The following is a 14,883-nucleotide window of genomic DNA, read 5'->3' as shown; positions in this document are numbered from 1 at the left end:
AAAACACAATAAGCAGAAAGTGAACGGCGATCTGAAGGATCACTAGCCCACATAGCATCTGAATAGGCCTGAAGCTGTAAAGAACTGGAGCGAGGAAAGAATAGACGGTGAGAGATCGTGCCTCGAAGATATCGGAGAACACGAAGGAGATGACTATAGTGAACCGAGGTGGGAGCAGAGACAAACTGACTCAGAATATGAACCGGATAAGAGATGTCCGGACGAGTGACAGCTAGATAGACAAGACTGCCAACAAGATGACGATAACGCGTCGGGTCAGGGAGAGGATCACCATCAGTAGCACGGAGGTGAACATTGAGCTCCATAGGAGTCTCAACAACGCGCTCGTCAGTAAGAGCAGCACGAGCAAGAAGATCCTGGATATACTTTTCCTGGGATATAAAAAAGCCATCAGAGGTAGAAGAGACTTCAATCCCAAGAAAGTAGCGAAGAGGTCCAAGATCAGACATAAGAAACTGCTCACTAAGACGGGCCTTTACAAAGGCAATATACTCGGGGTCATCCCCCGTGATGATCATGTCATCAACATAGAGAAGAAGAAGAGTCCGACCACGAGGAGAAAGGTGAATAAACAATGCTGGATCATGAGCACTTGCTGAAAAACCAGCAGCAGTGATCACAGAGGCAAAGCGCTCAAACCAGGCGCGGGGGGCTTGCTTAAGGCCATAGAGAGAGCGACGAAGACGACATACCATGCCATCAGGAACAGAATACCCAGGTGGTGGCTGCATGTACACCTCCTCACGCAGCTCACCATTAAGAAAGGCATTCTTAACATCAAGCTGAGATATAGACCAGTGGCGTGCAGAGGCAACGGCAAGAAGTGTACGAACAGTGGTCATATGGGCCACAGGAGCAAAAGTCTCGTCATAATCACGACCGTGCTCCTGCTGAAAACCACGAGCCACAAGACGAGCTTTGTGACGCTCAAGAGAACCATCGGAGCGAGTCTTAACCTTGTAGACCCACTTACAAGTGATCGGACGGACTCCGGGAGGAAGAGAAACAAGATCCCAGGTACCAGTGCGTTCAAGAGCAGCAATCTCCTCTGCCATCGCAAACTGCCATTCAGGATGAACAACAGCCTGACGGTAAGAAGTCGGCTCAAGAACAGCAGCACCAGCGGTGGGAAATCCAAAGCGATCAACAGGCGGACGAGGACGAGAACGCAAGCCATAAGTAGGCTGAGAGGAAGATGACGACTCATCCACAGAGGCATCGACTGGTCGTGGACGACGAGTGTAATGCTGAGGAAAAGATGGAATAATAGAAGGAGGAATCGTCAAGGTAGAATCGGGGGGTGGCGACGAAGAAGTCACCGGAGATGAAGGTGTAGAATCCGGTGACATGCTGGGAGAGGAGACCGGGGAGGAAGTCACCGGAGATGAAGGTGGAGAACCCGGTGACATGCTAGGCGAGGAGACCGGGGAGGATGGTGGCTGCAAATCAACTAGAGGTGGAGAAGGAGAGGAAGTGGAACGGAGAGGTACAGGCTCGACGGGGGTGATAGGTGAGTCAGGAAAAGTGAGGAAAGAGATATCATGCACTGAAAAAGTCGAGGAAGATGGGCGTGGGTAGAAGGGACGAGACTCATCAAAAGTCACGTCTCGAGAGATACGCATCCGACGACCGATAGGATCCCAACAACGATAGCCCTTATGCTCATCACTGTAGCCTAAGAAGACACACTCAACAGACTGAGCGGTCAGTTTGGTGCGTTCGCGAGGGGCAAGAAGAACATAGCAAACACAACCAAACGAGCGAAGCATCGAATAATCGGGAGAACGATCAAAAAGTCGCTCGAAAGGAACACCACCCTGTAGAGCAGCGGAAGGCTGTATATTGATAAGATAGGTGGATGTGGAGACGGCCTCAGCCCAAAAATGAGGCGGGAGAGAGGCAGCAATCATCAATGCACGAGCCGTCTCAAGAAGATGTCGATGCTTTCGCTCAGCCACACCATTCTGAGCATGAGCACCAGGACAAGAGAATTGAGAGAGAGTCCCTTGCTCAGCAAGAACACCACGCAACATCTTAGAGATATACTCGCCAGCGGAGTCAGCACGAAAAACACGAATGGGTGAAGAGAACTGAGTATGAACCATGGCAGCAAAATGCTTATAAATAGACAACACCTCAGAACGAGAAGTCATGAAATAAAGCCATGTGTAACGAGAGAAATCATCTATGAAAATAATATAGTATTTATGACCACCTTTCGAAGCGAAAGGGCCGGACCCCATACATCAGAATGGACTAAATCGAAAGGACGCTTGGACACTGACTCACTATGTGAATATGGTAACTGAATCTGCTTGCCAAGACGACAACCCTGACACTCTAAAGAGACATCTCCTGAGACAGACCCCAGAAGACCTCGACGAACTAAAGAAGACAACCGAGAACCACACAGATGACCAAGTCGATGATGCCACTGCTGGAAGGAACCAGTAACGGAGGCGACATAAGCGGAAGAACTGGCGATGGTGGTGGCAGCGGAAGGAACATGAAGCCAGTCCAACTCCCAAAGACCTTGAGAATCACGGCGGCGAGGGCCAGCCCCAACCAGAGTGTGCGTGCGACGGTCCTGGACAGAACAAGAGTCAACGTCAAGGATGACGCGACAACCAGAATCAGTAAGTTGACCAGCAGAAAACAGATTCATGGTAAGTCGAGGAACATGAGCAACATCAGGAACAGAATAAGGAGTGGTAAGATTGCCTTTACTAGCAACAGAAAGTGGAGTACCATCAGCAGTGAAGACATGAACAGGAGAATCCAGTGATCGAAGAGAGGACAAAGTGGAAGAATGAGAAGACATATGAAAAGAAGCTCCAGAGTCCAGAACCCATGGGGATGTACCTGACTGTGTAGAGGGTGATTGCTCAGTGCGGGAAGCATCAGTCACAGAACCAGCAGTACCCGTTGAGGAAGAACCTGAAGCCGCAAGCAGACGCTTAAGTCTCAGAATATCCTGGTCAGTCAAAGCAATGGCTGAAGCTGTCGAGGTAGATGACGAAGTCTCTGAAGATGATGATCGCGCCTTGCGCAGGTGTTTCTTCTTCGTGTAGCACTGAGACTCAAGATGACCATCATTGTTGCAATAGTCGCAATGTGGACGGGGGCGACCTGAGCCTCCAGAAGGAGTGGGCAAGAGCGGCGGAGCACTCGAGCGAGAAGGGGTCGGTGCAGCAGGTGGCGTAGGAGCACGAGTAGCGAGCACAGAGGGAACCTCCAGCAAACCAGCACCACGTAAGCGAGTCTCCTCAGCACGAATCTCAGAAAGCGCCTCCATGAGAGAAATACGGCCACGAGCAAACAACTGAGCACGCCGGGGCTCAAACTCCTTACGGAGCCGAGACAGGAACTCATAGACGCGATGAAACTCCAAATTGGCCTGGACAGCCTGGCAACAGGGGCAGGTACGACAACCAGCACTGCGGAGAGAATCAAGCTGGCGCCAGATAGCAGAACTCTGTGCATAGAAGTCATCAACAGTAGAGTCACCCTGCTGAAGAGCATGCTCCTGACGGACCACAGAAAGGTATAAGGCATCACCAGAGGGCTGATAGCGCTGACGAAGACGGGTCCACATCTCAAAGACAGTAGGAAGACCCAGAAACTCAGAAGCAAACTGAGGCAGAACACTAGCAGTGAGAACAGCTGCAGCACGAACATCATCATCAAGCCACTGGGTGTAAACAGACAGAGCACCATGATACGTCTGAAGAGCCTCCTCATAAGCCAAAACCCTCTCATCATAAGCACGATCAGCAGCCTCATCAGCAAGCTTAGCCGCATCCTTGGCGGCCTGATTAGCATCCAGAGGAAGAACCGGTGGAGTCGGCGGAATAGGAGCCACCGGAGGAACCGGACGTGGCGGACAGCAGACCTCGCCAGAAAGAACACCCCAGAGACGGATGCCACGCATGTGAATGCGCATGAAGCCAGTGAACTCAGTGTAGTTAGTACCATCGAAGATCACCGGACAGCGAGGGACAGCAACATAGCCCGATGCAGCAGACATTTTTTTAGGCAGAGATCAGTGGGAGCAGGAGATCAGGGCCCCGTCACTTGGGGCCGGCTGAGAACGAGACTGCAGCCTTGTCGAAGCGGTCGTCCGGGAAGTAGATCGTGGAGCCCTCGAACCCCTCGAACCGCGCCACCTCGATGGATCTGGAGCGGTCGGCCGGAAGTAGATCGATGGATCGATGGGAAGCGGTCGTACGGGAGCTGCTGACGGGATCGATGGATCTGGAGCAGCCTTGTCCACCGTCGGCTCGGGGCGCGGGGATGAAGCGGTCGTCCGGAAGGAGATCGCTCGGGATCGCTCGGGCGGACCTGCTAACGGGATCGCTCGGGCGGACCTGCAGATGAGACGGGACAGCGACGGCCCAAGAGCAGAGTTGTCCTGCGGTGGTGAAGGCACCGGAGAGCAGCGCCGGCCAAGAGACAAAGGGCGGCGGCTGCGTGGATGGGAGATTGGATCGAGAGCACGAGTTGCGCGTGCTAAAAAAGAAACCCTAAGGCTCTAATACCATGTTAGGAATATGCAATTTGTATTCCCATGAGGCCATAGACCGATATATATACATGTACAGGTGTGGAACATATGCAGGAAACCCCTTATACAACGGGATAAATACAAAGGGGTACATGACTTATATTATAACTCTAACAAGACCAATGCCTTCCAGTACAGCCAGCTAAAACAAGAGATAGTACAGTTCTTGTAACTATGGACACATCGTTACATGATCTATAACTCATCAGTCATTGCCAATCGATCATATACATGCGCAACATAACAAGGTCTGCACCAAACCTTTTGTCCAGAAATGGAAAAATAACAACAGGTTACATTCTTCTAAAGATCTCGGTGTTAGAGTTGTACACGGAGATGAGAGAATTGATGGGAAAAACCACGAATGCCAGGAAAGATATGACAATGGAGCTGTTCACCATTTTCGGAGAAGGATTGCTCCCCCAGCTGTCGATCCAGTCTGTTATTCGAGCACCTGCAATACAAAACAAATACATAATTTCAGCATTGGTCTCTCCTTGCAGAGATTCAAGAACTAATCAGTCGTAACATGTGGTGAAACCGTGAAAGCATGTTATCCCATGCAAAACAGAACAGAATGAACAAAAGGATAACAAATACTAACATTTTGGCGTACAGCCTGTACGAGACAAGCACACACGAAAGCTCCAGAAAGCTATTTAGGCAATGTGAAACAAAATCGGTGCCGATGTTTTGGGCAATATTTATCTCGGATTTTATAGCTGGCAGAAGGAAGAAGAAAAGAAGAACAAAGCGAATCAAGTCCAACGCATTGGTCAAATGACACATTTTTCCTGCTTCATGTCCTCTGTTTTAGTTTGTTGGTACAAGCGCCAATCTATGGTTTGCGTAGTGCTCACAACCAGGTCTGGTTATCTCACATCAAGAGCAAAACACATGAGGTAAATACGCGCAACTTAATGATAACTAAAAGCATAAGCCTAATGACTACTCCCTCTGTTCCGAAATAGATGACTCAACTTTGTACAAACTTTGTATAAAGTTGAGTCATCTATTTCGGAACGGAGGGAGTAATAGAGTATAGTCATGATGAAGGTGCCACCAGGAAGCACACAGCTAATAATATCTTCATAGAATTTTTTTTGGCTCAATACTAAAGCTATATGATCAAATACCAATTTTAGTGTTTCACACAGTTATTTATGGCAGAAAAGTGAAATTATTCTCTTTCTCCCTGAAAGACAGCAATAACTCTCTATTGCAACTTATCAATAGATAACTGTTTCATTGTCTATCATGTACTCCCTCCATTTCTAATAATAAGATGTTTTAGGTATTGCAATATGGACTACATACGGATTAAAATGAGTGAATATACACACTAAAACGCATCTAGATGCATACAGATCTGAGAAAATAGAGAAAAGCTAAAACATCTTATATTTAGGAACGGAGGGAGTATGAGGTTTGAAGAGCACTAATCAGCCAGGTCGCAATCCACCCTAAATATTGCAGTGCCTCGAGAAAATTCAAACTACAACAATCAACCCAACTACCAATAAAGAGCAACTAACAACCTTACGGCTTAATTCACACCTACCAAATTCTAGTGCAAGCTGGAATAATCAGAATAACAACACCTTTAGAGAACATCAAGACGATGAGAGCATAACACTAGGCTACACCAACTGATATCAGAGTATCAAGTACTCTAAACGCTTTCTCCATCATGGTGATAAGCAATACCAACCGACCATTGAAGTGAATGTAATAGGATCAGTCCTCTCACCAGTACGGGTAACCAAGTCAAAGATGTTGTGTTCATCAATTACCCTTCCACGGCCTATGACGAATATCCCTGCTCTTCATTTTGGTAATAAATTCCTCAGCTTTCACAGAATCACCATGGTTCAAATAACCCTCAATCATGCACATGTAATTTTTTGTGTCAAGTGGTACTCCCCTATCAATCATCTCATTGAATTTTTCCAGAGCATCATCCATCCTGCCCATCTTGCAAAATGCAGATATGACAGTTAAATAAATGAATTCATTAGGGTTCAACCCCTTCTTCAACATGTCTTCGAAGAAAAGCATAGCCACACCCATCCTTCCATACTTAGCATATGCACTAATCAGTATGTTGAAACAATGGAGGTCGGGTACAACTCCATCTCTTGCCATCCGCTCACAGAGATCAATCATATCAATGAGGGATCCTTCTTTAGCGTACCCATGGAGCAAAACAGAGTATGAGATGACATCAGGTTTTTGGCCGTTCACGGCCATGGAATAAAAAAATTCTACAGCTTCCTTGAATCTTCCATTCTTGCAAAGGCAGGTCATGAGTGAGTTGTAGGTAACAACGCTTGGCATAACACCTTGGCTTCTCATCACTTTCAACAACCTAGCGACTTCTTTCAACTGTCCCAAAGTTGAATATCCTTGCATCAAGCTATTATATGTCACAGCATCTAGTTGGGCACCATTATGAACCATTGATCGAAGAACCACCTCTGCCTTGTCCTCTTGCTTTGCATAGCGCATTGATAATGGAGCTATATGTCACCTCAGTAGGCACAATCCCCTGTCGTATCATTTCTTGGAATAGATCCCATGCTTTGCTTACTTCACCCTCCTTAAAGAAGCCATCAATTACCATGTTGTATGACATCACGTCGGGGGAGTGGTCAGCGCCTTTTTTGGCCATCATCTGGAGCAGATCAAGCGCAAGCTGGCTCCTCCCATTGTCGCATAAGCTCTTGAGAATCACTGAGTATGAGATGACATTAGGCAGGTCGTCGGGCATCTTATGGAACAGCACGTTCAGAGCCTCCTCTGTGCGCTTCATGTCACAGAGGCACTTGAACAAGCTGCTGTAGGTAATGACATCCATCTTGATGCCTGTCTTGAGCAGGCGGCCGAAGAAGGCAAGCCCTAGGTCTGGGCGGCATGCTCGGTGGCAACACTCCATTAGTATGCTGTAGGTGTAAATGGTGGGTGCTGTCGCCTGGCGACGGCCTGCTCGGGCCATGCGGTTGAACAGATCAATGGCGAGGGCAGGGCTATCGGTGCACGCAGGTGAGGGCGGCGCACGCGCAAGTGCAGCAAATAAGCCGCTGAGTGCACGAGCTGATACTGGGACAGGTTGGCGCAGCATTTCGTCGAACAGTTGGTGCGCGAGCTCTGGCCTGAGCGTTCTGAAGCCCAGATGGTCGTGGAGTTCGTCCAGCAGTTCGTGGGCGCGTGAGGAAACGGAGCTAGAGAAAGAGCGGACCTGAAAGCGTGACATTGTCGCAGTCTAGTTTCTGCAGCAGCGGTGAATGCTGGCGGCAACGACCAAGCCCTGGTTGGAGGGCGGACGGAGGAGACACTGGACAGAGTGATCTCGCTCGCTTCTTCCCGCAGCCACGGTGAGTGCGAGCGCGCGCCGGCGACGACCAACCGCCGGCGCGTCCAGCAGCGGTAGGACGGTGGACGGAGGTGTGGGATTGGGGAATTTTAGGTTCGATGTGGAAGTGGGAGGTGTTCGTTACAAGAAGCAGACGTGCGAAGTCTTTTCTTTTCTTTTTTTCTTTTCGAATCAACGGCCTTTTCATTTAAGTTAATCGGGGAAATTAGGGATACAATTTAGCCATAAACATCTCCGCCTGCTGCTACTAGCCAATATAATCAAGCGCAAAAGTTTGAGAAAAAGCGACTGATTTCTTCTATCTCTTGGAGAATGCCAGCAATCTCTATCTTCCTTTTCCTAGTTCCTTCCATAGTTCTATCGATGTCAGAACGCTTCTTCCTTGATGTAAATGTAGATGCAGAAGGCGAGCCGCACGGATGTGCAGATCCAAATAGACGAAAAAACATATTTAAAATAATCTCAATGGTCGTTACAAAATAAAGTTCATTTAATACTATTAAATTATTGTATTAGTTACATAACTGAAATCCTATTATTTCGCAAAAAAAACTGAAATCCTATTAAAAGTTGAGGCTCAAGTCTAATGTCTGCACTTCAATAAAAATTGCAGTAAAAATGCTTTACAAAATCTTTTCTTGAATTTTCTTGGGCATTTTGTAGCCAAGGTGAGGCCCATAAAATTTCCAAGAATATTTTGATTTTTTTGGTATTTGAATATTTTTTGAGTGAGGTCTACTTTTAGTTTTAATTTGATTGTCTTGAAAAAAAATCCTCTTTTCCATGGATGTTTTTTATTGTTTGTTCGTTCTATCGAAATTTGGTTTGACATGGCTATCCCTTTTCCATACTACATTTCTTCATGTACAAAAGTACTGACCCCTGTTTTTCGCGGATACACAGAAATTGTGTATCATTGCAATGATAGAAGTAGTAGAATGAGTACAAATAAAGGTACAACACATGACATGAACGCACACAGGTGTGAACATGGTACCTGAAGTAGAGAGACAAGGGATGCTCAGGCCGAACAGAGGATACATCATAGCTAAACCTACCAAGCCTGAACCAAGAACGTCAATGCCGAACCAGCAAGAATTCTAACCTCGCTTAAGCCAAAACCGAGGACACCGCGAGTAAACAAGATACACCTTCAAGAAGGAAGTCAACTCCGAGACGTCATCGCCATCCGGTTCGGAGGAACCAGACCTAGGGTTTCCCCTGAGCTCGAAGAGGGGCACATATGAGGGCCTTGACAATGCCTCCAAGAAGGAAAATGACATTCGCATATGCCGCCGCTGCCAGCATCGATAAGCCGAGCAAGGATTTCTCCTTGGCCCGAGGCTAAGCAATCCCATAGCCGCCGTAACTGGATTCGGAGATGAGGAAGCCCACACTGGTTGGAGCCACCATGTCGGAAGGGGGATTGGCGGGCCTGCACCTGCTATCGGAGGGTGGCACGGCTTCCCGACTCACAAGCGTTAGATCTGGCGAAAAGGGGGGCTTTGAGTCGTACATGGTAGGGCAAGCGGCAAAGCAAACCACGAGGGGGTGGGGCGACGACGATTAACAACGCCGTCAAGCAGGGAATAGAGGGACGCTAATCCATACTGCCGTGGCCATAGCCGTTGGGACGTCGGTGAGTCAGACGAGCTAGAAGGGACCCATGTATTGGGTCACCGAGGCCGGAGCTGCCCGGCAGGGGACGCCGTCAGCCATGGGCACCGGAGAGACGCGGGTCCATGGTCGTCGGGGCCAAAGCAGCGCCAGCAAGCACCCCCCCCTAAGGAGCCCCGCGACTGTCACTAGCACTGTAGCCTCGTCGCCTCCATGTGATCCGTCACCGTGGCTCGAGGGGAGGAAGGGACGTCAGAGACGAGGGAGGCCGCCTTTGCATGGAAGGCAGGTCGGAACACCCCCACGACCAACCGTAGGTCCGAGCCCAAATCACAACCAAGTAGCACCAGTAGGGTTGGACCATGCTTGGGAGTGAGGGAAGGGCGCACAAGGCCATGACCTAGCATGCTGTACCCGGGGCCGGACTAGCAGGGACGCAACAACTAGGAGGGTGCGCCCGCGACGTGCGTGAGAAACTCGAGGACGCGGGGGAAGGGGGCGGTGTTGTGGAAGCACGGGGGGGGACGGATCCGCCCCGCCGCGGCCATCCCAGGGCGCGGCGCGACCTTGCCGGCCGACCCTCCAGCAGTGGTGCAACAGAAGTGGGCGGAAGGGCGGGTGCCTCCCGGCGGCAACGACGGAGCGATAGAAGTGGGCGGAGGGGCGGGTGCCTCCCGGCGGCAGCGGCAGATGGATCTCGGGAGGGGCGCAGGGAAGCAGACGCGTGTGGGGGAGACGGGTCCACCCCGCCGCCGCCATCCCGGGACGCGGCACAGCGGTAGGGGGGGGGGGGAGGGCTACCCGACGGCGGCTGGGGTTTCCCACGTGCCACCGGAGGAGGCGACGTGGGGGCAGGCGTTCCTTTTGTTGTGCTCACCTCTCTGACCCCTATTTCCCTGACAAGTAGCAAGCAATGGCTACCGGATGGATCTCAGTTCCTTTAATTTCCATCATTATTCAGATTGGCAACTTGTGCTCCCTTGTATCTGAAACTACATAATTTAACACCCTAATTTGCAATGCCAAATTTGTGCAGTTCCAACCAACTGCGCTATCAGACCAATGCCTTCCAGTACAGCCAGCTAAAACGAGAGATTGTGCATTTCTTGTAATTACGGACACAAGCAATTCAGTTCACGTAGGAACACATCATTACAGGATCTCTAACTCATCAGCCATTGCCAATCGATCATATACATGAGCAACATAACAAGGCCTGTACCAAACCTTTTGTCCAGAAATAAAAAAATGACAACAGGTTACATTCTTCTAAAGATCTCAGTGTTAGAGATTGTACACGGAGATGAGGGACTTGATGGGAAAAACCATGAATGCCAGGAAAGACACGACGATGGAGCTGTTCACCATTTGTGGAGAAGGATTGCTCCCCCAGCTGTCGTTCTAAGTCTGTTACTTGAGCACCTGCAATACAAATCAAATAAATAATTTCAGCATTGGTCTCTCCTTGCAGAGATTCAAGAACTAATCAGTCGTAACATGTGGTGAAAGCATGTTATCCCATACAAAACAGAACAGAATGAACGAAAAGATACTAACATTTTAGCATACAGCCTGTATGAGACAAGCACACACGAAAGCTCCAGAAAGCTACTTAGGCAATGTCAAACAAAATGGTTGGACATTGACAAAATGTAATTTGTTTTGGGTAATATTTATCTCGGATTTAATAGCTGGCAGAAGGAAGAAGAAAAGAAGAACAAAATGAAGTAAGTCCAATGCTTCATGTCCTCTGCTTTGGTTTGTTGGTACAAGTGCCAATTTATGATTTGCTTGGTGCTCGCAACCAGGTCTGGTTATCTCACATCAAGAATAAAACACATGAGGTAAATACACGCAACTTAAACCGAAATGATAACTACAACCATAAGCCTAATGACTAATACAGTATCATCATGACGAAGGTGCTACCAGGAAGCACACAGCTACTAATATCTTCACAGAAAACTTTTGGCTCAATACTTAAGCTATATGATCAATGACCGATTTTAGTGTTTCGACTTCAGCACATAGTTATTTATGGCACACAATTATTCTCTTTCTCCCTGAAAGACACAGCAATAACTCTCTATTGCAACTTATCAATAGATAACTCTTTCATTGTCTATCATGTATGATGTTTGAAGAGCACTAAACAATCAACCCAACTACCAATAAAGAGCAACTAACAACCTCAAGGCTTAATTCACGCCTACCAAATTCCAGTGCAAGCTGGAACAATCAGAATAACAACACATTTAGAGAATATCAAGACGATGAGAGCATAAGACTATGCTACACCAACTGATATCAGAGTATCGTACTCTAAACGCTTTCTCCATCATGGTGATAAGCAATACCAACCGACCATTGAAGTGAACGTAATAGGATCAGTCCTCTCACCAGTACGGGTAACCAAGTCAAAGATGTTGTGTTCAACAATTACCCTTCCGCGGCCTATGACGAATACCCCTGCTCTTCATTTTGGTAATAAATTCCTCGGCTTTCACAGAATCACCATGATTCAAATAACCCTCAATCATGCATATGTAAATTTTTATGCCAAGTGGTACTCCTCTATCAATCATCTCATTGAATTTTTCCAGAGCATCATCCATCCTGCCCATCTTGCAAAATGCAGATATGACAGTTAAATAAATGAATTCATTAGGGTTCAACCCCTTCTTCAACATGTCTTCGAAGAAAAGCATAGCCACATCCATCCTTCCATACTTAGCATATGCACTAATCAGTATGTTGAAACAATGGAGGTTGGGTACAACTCCATCTCTTGCCATCCGCTCACAGAGATCAATCATATCAATGAGGGATCCTTCTTTAGCGTACCCATGGAGCAAAACAGAGTATGAGATGACATCAGGTTTTTGGCCGTTCACGGCCATGGAATAAAAAAAAACTACAGCTTCCTTTAATCTTCCATTCTTGCAAAGGCAGGTCATGAGTGAGTTGTAGGTAACAACATCTGGTAGAACACCTTGGCTTCTCATCACTTTCAACAACCTAGCGACTTCTTTCAACTGGCCCAAAGTTGAATATCCTTGGATCAAGCAATTATATGTCACAGCATCTGGTTGGACACCATTATGAACCATTGATCGAAGAACCACCTCTGCCTTGTCCATTGCTCTTGCTTTGCACCGCGCATCAATAATGGAGTTATATGTCACCACAGTAGGCACAACCCCATGTTGTATCATTTCATGGAATAGATCGCATGCTTTGCTTATTTCACCCTCCTTGAAGAAACCATCGATTACCATGCTGTATGACACCACGCTGGGGGAGTGGCCAGATCCTTTTTCGGCCATCATCCGGAGCAGGTCAAGCACGAGCTGGCTCCTACCACTGTCGCAGAAGCTCTTGAGAATCACTGAGTAGGAGATGACATTAGGCAGGTCGTCGGGCATCTTATGGAGCAGCACGTTCAGAGCCTCCTCTGTGCGCTTCATGTCGCAGAGGCACTTGAATAAGCTGCTGTAGGTAACGACGTCCTTCGTGATGCCTGTCTTGAGGAGGCGGCCGAAGAAGGCAGGCCAAGATCTGGGCGGCATGCTCGGTGGCAGCAGTCAATTAGTATGTTGTAGGTGTAAATGTCAGGTGCTGTCACCTGGCGACGGCCTGCTTGGGCCATGCGGTTGAAGAGATCAATGGCGAGGGCAGGGGCATTGGTGTAGATGGTGGAGGGCGGCGCACGCGAAAGGGCAGCAAATAAGCCGTTGAGTGCATGTACTGATACTGGGACTGGTTGGCGCAGCATTTCGTCGAACAGTTGGCGCGCGGGCTCTGGGCTGAGCGTCCCGGAGCCCAGACGGCCGTCGAGTTCGTTCAGCAGCTCGTAGGCGCGTGAGGAGAAGGAGCTGGAGAGAGAGCGGACCTGGAGGCGTGACATTGCCGCCCTCTAGTTCCCGCAGCGACGGTGAACGCGGGCGGCAAGGACCAAGTCCTTACTCTGGGGGGAGGAGGATCGGACGGAGGAGACGCTGGACAGAGTGGCCTCGCTGGCTTCTCCCTGCAGCGACGGTGAGCGAGGGCGCGCGCCGGCGAGGACCAACCACCGGCGGGAGGAACGCGGGCGGAGGTGTGGGATTGGGGAATTTCAGATTCGATCTGGAGTTCGGCGCCACCGCGTTTCGATCTTTACTCCCGAGAAACATGCAAGAAGTGTGATTGGCATCGTGCACTCCTAGTCCTAGATAGGGAGTGTGACTTTTCCTTCCGGGAAGCTAGAGTGGAGATAGGAGACGCTGGAACCAGTCAACCAAGGGTCCAAGGTCGTCAATTCATTTATCCATTTTTTTTAAAATAATTTGATTATATTTCAATTAATCACTTTGATTTGTAACATGAGTTTATAATAAAAGAAGAAACCCTAACATAAGTACTTCTTGTCTTTGGCGACCTTTTTTCGGCCCCGTTTGGCGGGACTTCATTGGTTTTAGTGGTTTTCGTCCTATCAAGTCTAAGGTTCGGTCTTGATTCAAACGAAGAGGCAGCAACGTTATAGTAGGGCATAATGTCCCTCTCATCCCTTATGGGTAACATTACGGTTCTATACTGACGGTGGTGTTCGATGGTTCGACTTCAGATCCATTTGGTGTTGGCATTTGAGAGCGTGTGGTAGTGATGGTGGTGTCAATGGGACGAATAAACAAATCATGAGTAGGCTTGGGACGCGGCCCTGTCGATTTTCTTCAAGAGAAGTCTCGATAGCGCTCCTCAAAGAAAGTGTATATTGCGATCCAAAAGCTTGTGAACGATTGGAAATTTGGGATTCTTCCTGTATTTGCTCGGTCCCCTTGTTCTCTCTTCCTTCGGTGGTGGCACCGTCAACTGTGAGAATAGTTTTGGAATGTCCATGGGTTCGTCGAAGGAGAAGGTTTTGCATGTTCTTCATGCCACTTCTTTGTTTGACAAAAGCTTCTCTGGACTCCTCGAGAGCATATGTATCGTTATACTACTAGCTACTTTTTTCCTTGATGAAATTCAGATATGAGATGTCCTCTAGCCGTCTCTTTAGAAAGATAAGTACTCATATTATGTTTTAGAAAATGTGAATGGAATGGAAAGGATATATAATCAAATAGAAAACATCCGGGGTGTTCTCAACTAAGGTGTAATGCCAATGTGGATGTGTGTCAGTTATGTGGCTCATTTGCTTACTTTTAATATGAAGGGTCCCTTGTCTAGTGAATGGAGGTGGATCAGCTTAGTTTTTTCATTGATGCTGTGGCAAACTATGCTCGAGTGAAAGAAAATATTACGAAAATCCTCCATATTGTACTTAGTGTCC

The 14,883-nt window shown here is 48.1% G+C and overlaps 2 pseudogenes; both read right to left on the bottom strand.

The window, feature by feature from the left end:
- Positions 1-4,660: 4,660 nt before the first annotated feature.
- LOC123132095 (protein Rf1, mitochondrial-like) lies at positions 4,661-8,070 on the bottom strand (annotated as a pseudogene).
- LOC123132094 (protein Rf1, mitochondrial-like) lies at positions 4,661-13,850 on the bottom strand (annotated as a pseudogene).
- Between the last annotated feature and the right edge of the window lie 1,033 nt (positions 13,851-14,883).

Source organism: Triticum aestivum, chromosome 6A (genome assembly GCF_018294505.1).
Source record: "Triticum aestivum cultivar Chinese Spring chromosome 6A, IWGSC CS RefSeq v2.1, whole genome shotgun sequence".
Lineage (NCBI taxonomy): Eukaryota > Viridiplantae > Streptophyta > Magnoliopsida > Poales > Poaceae > Triticum > Triticum aestivum.
This window is presented reverse-complemented; position numbering and strand designations above follow the sequence as displayed.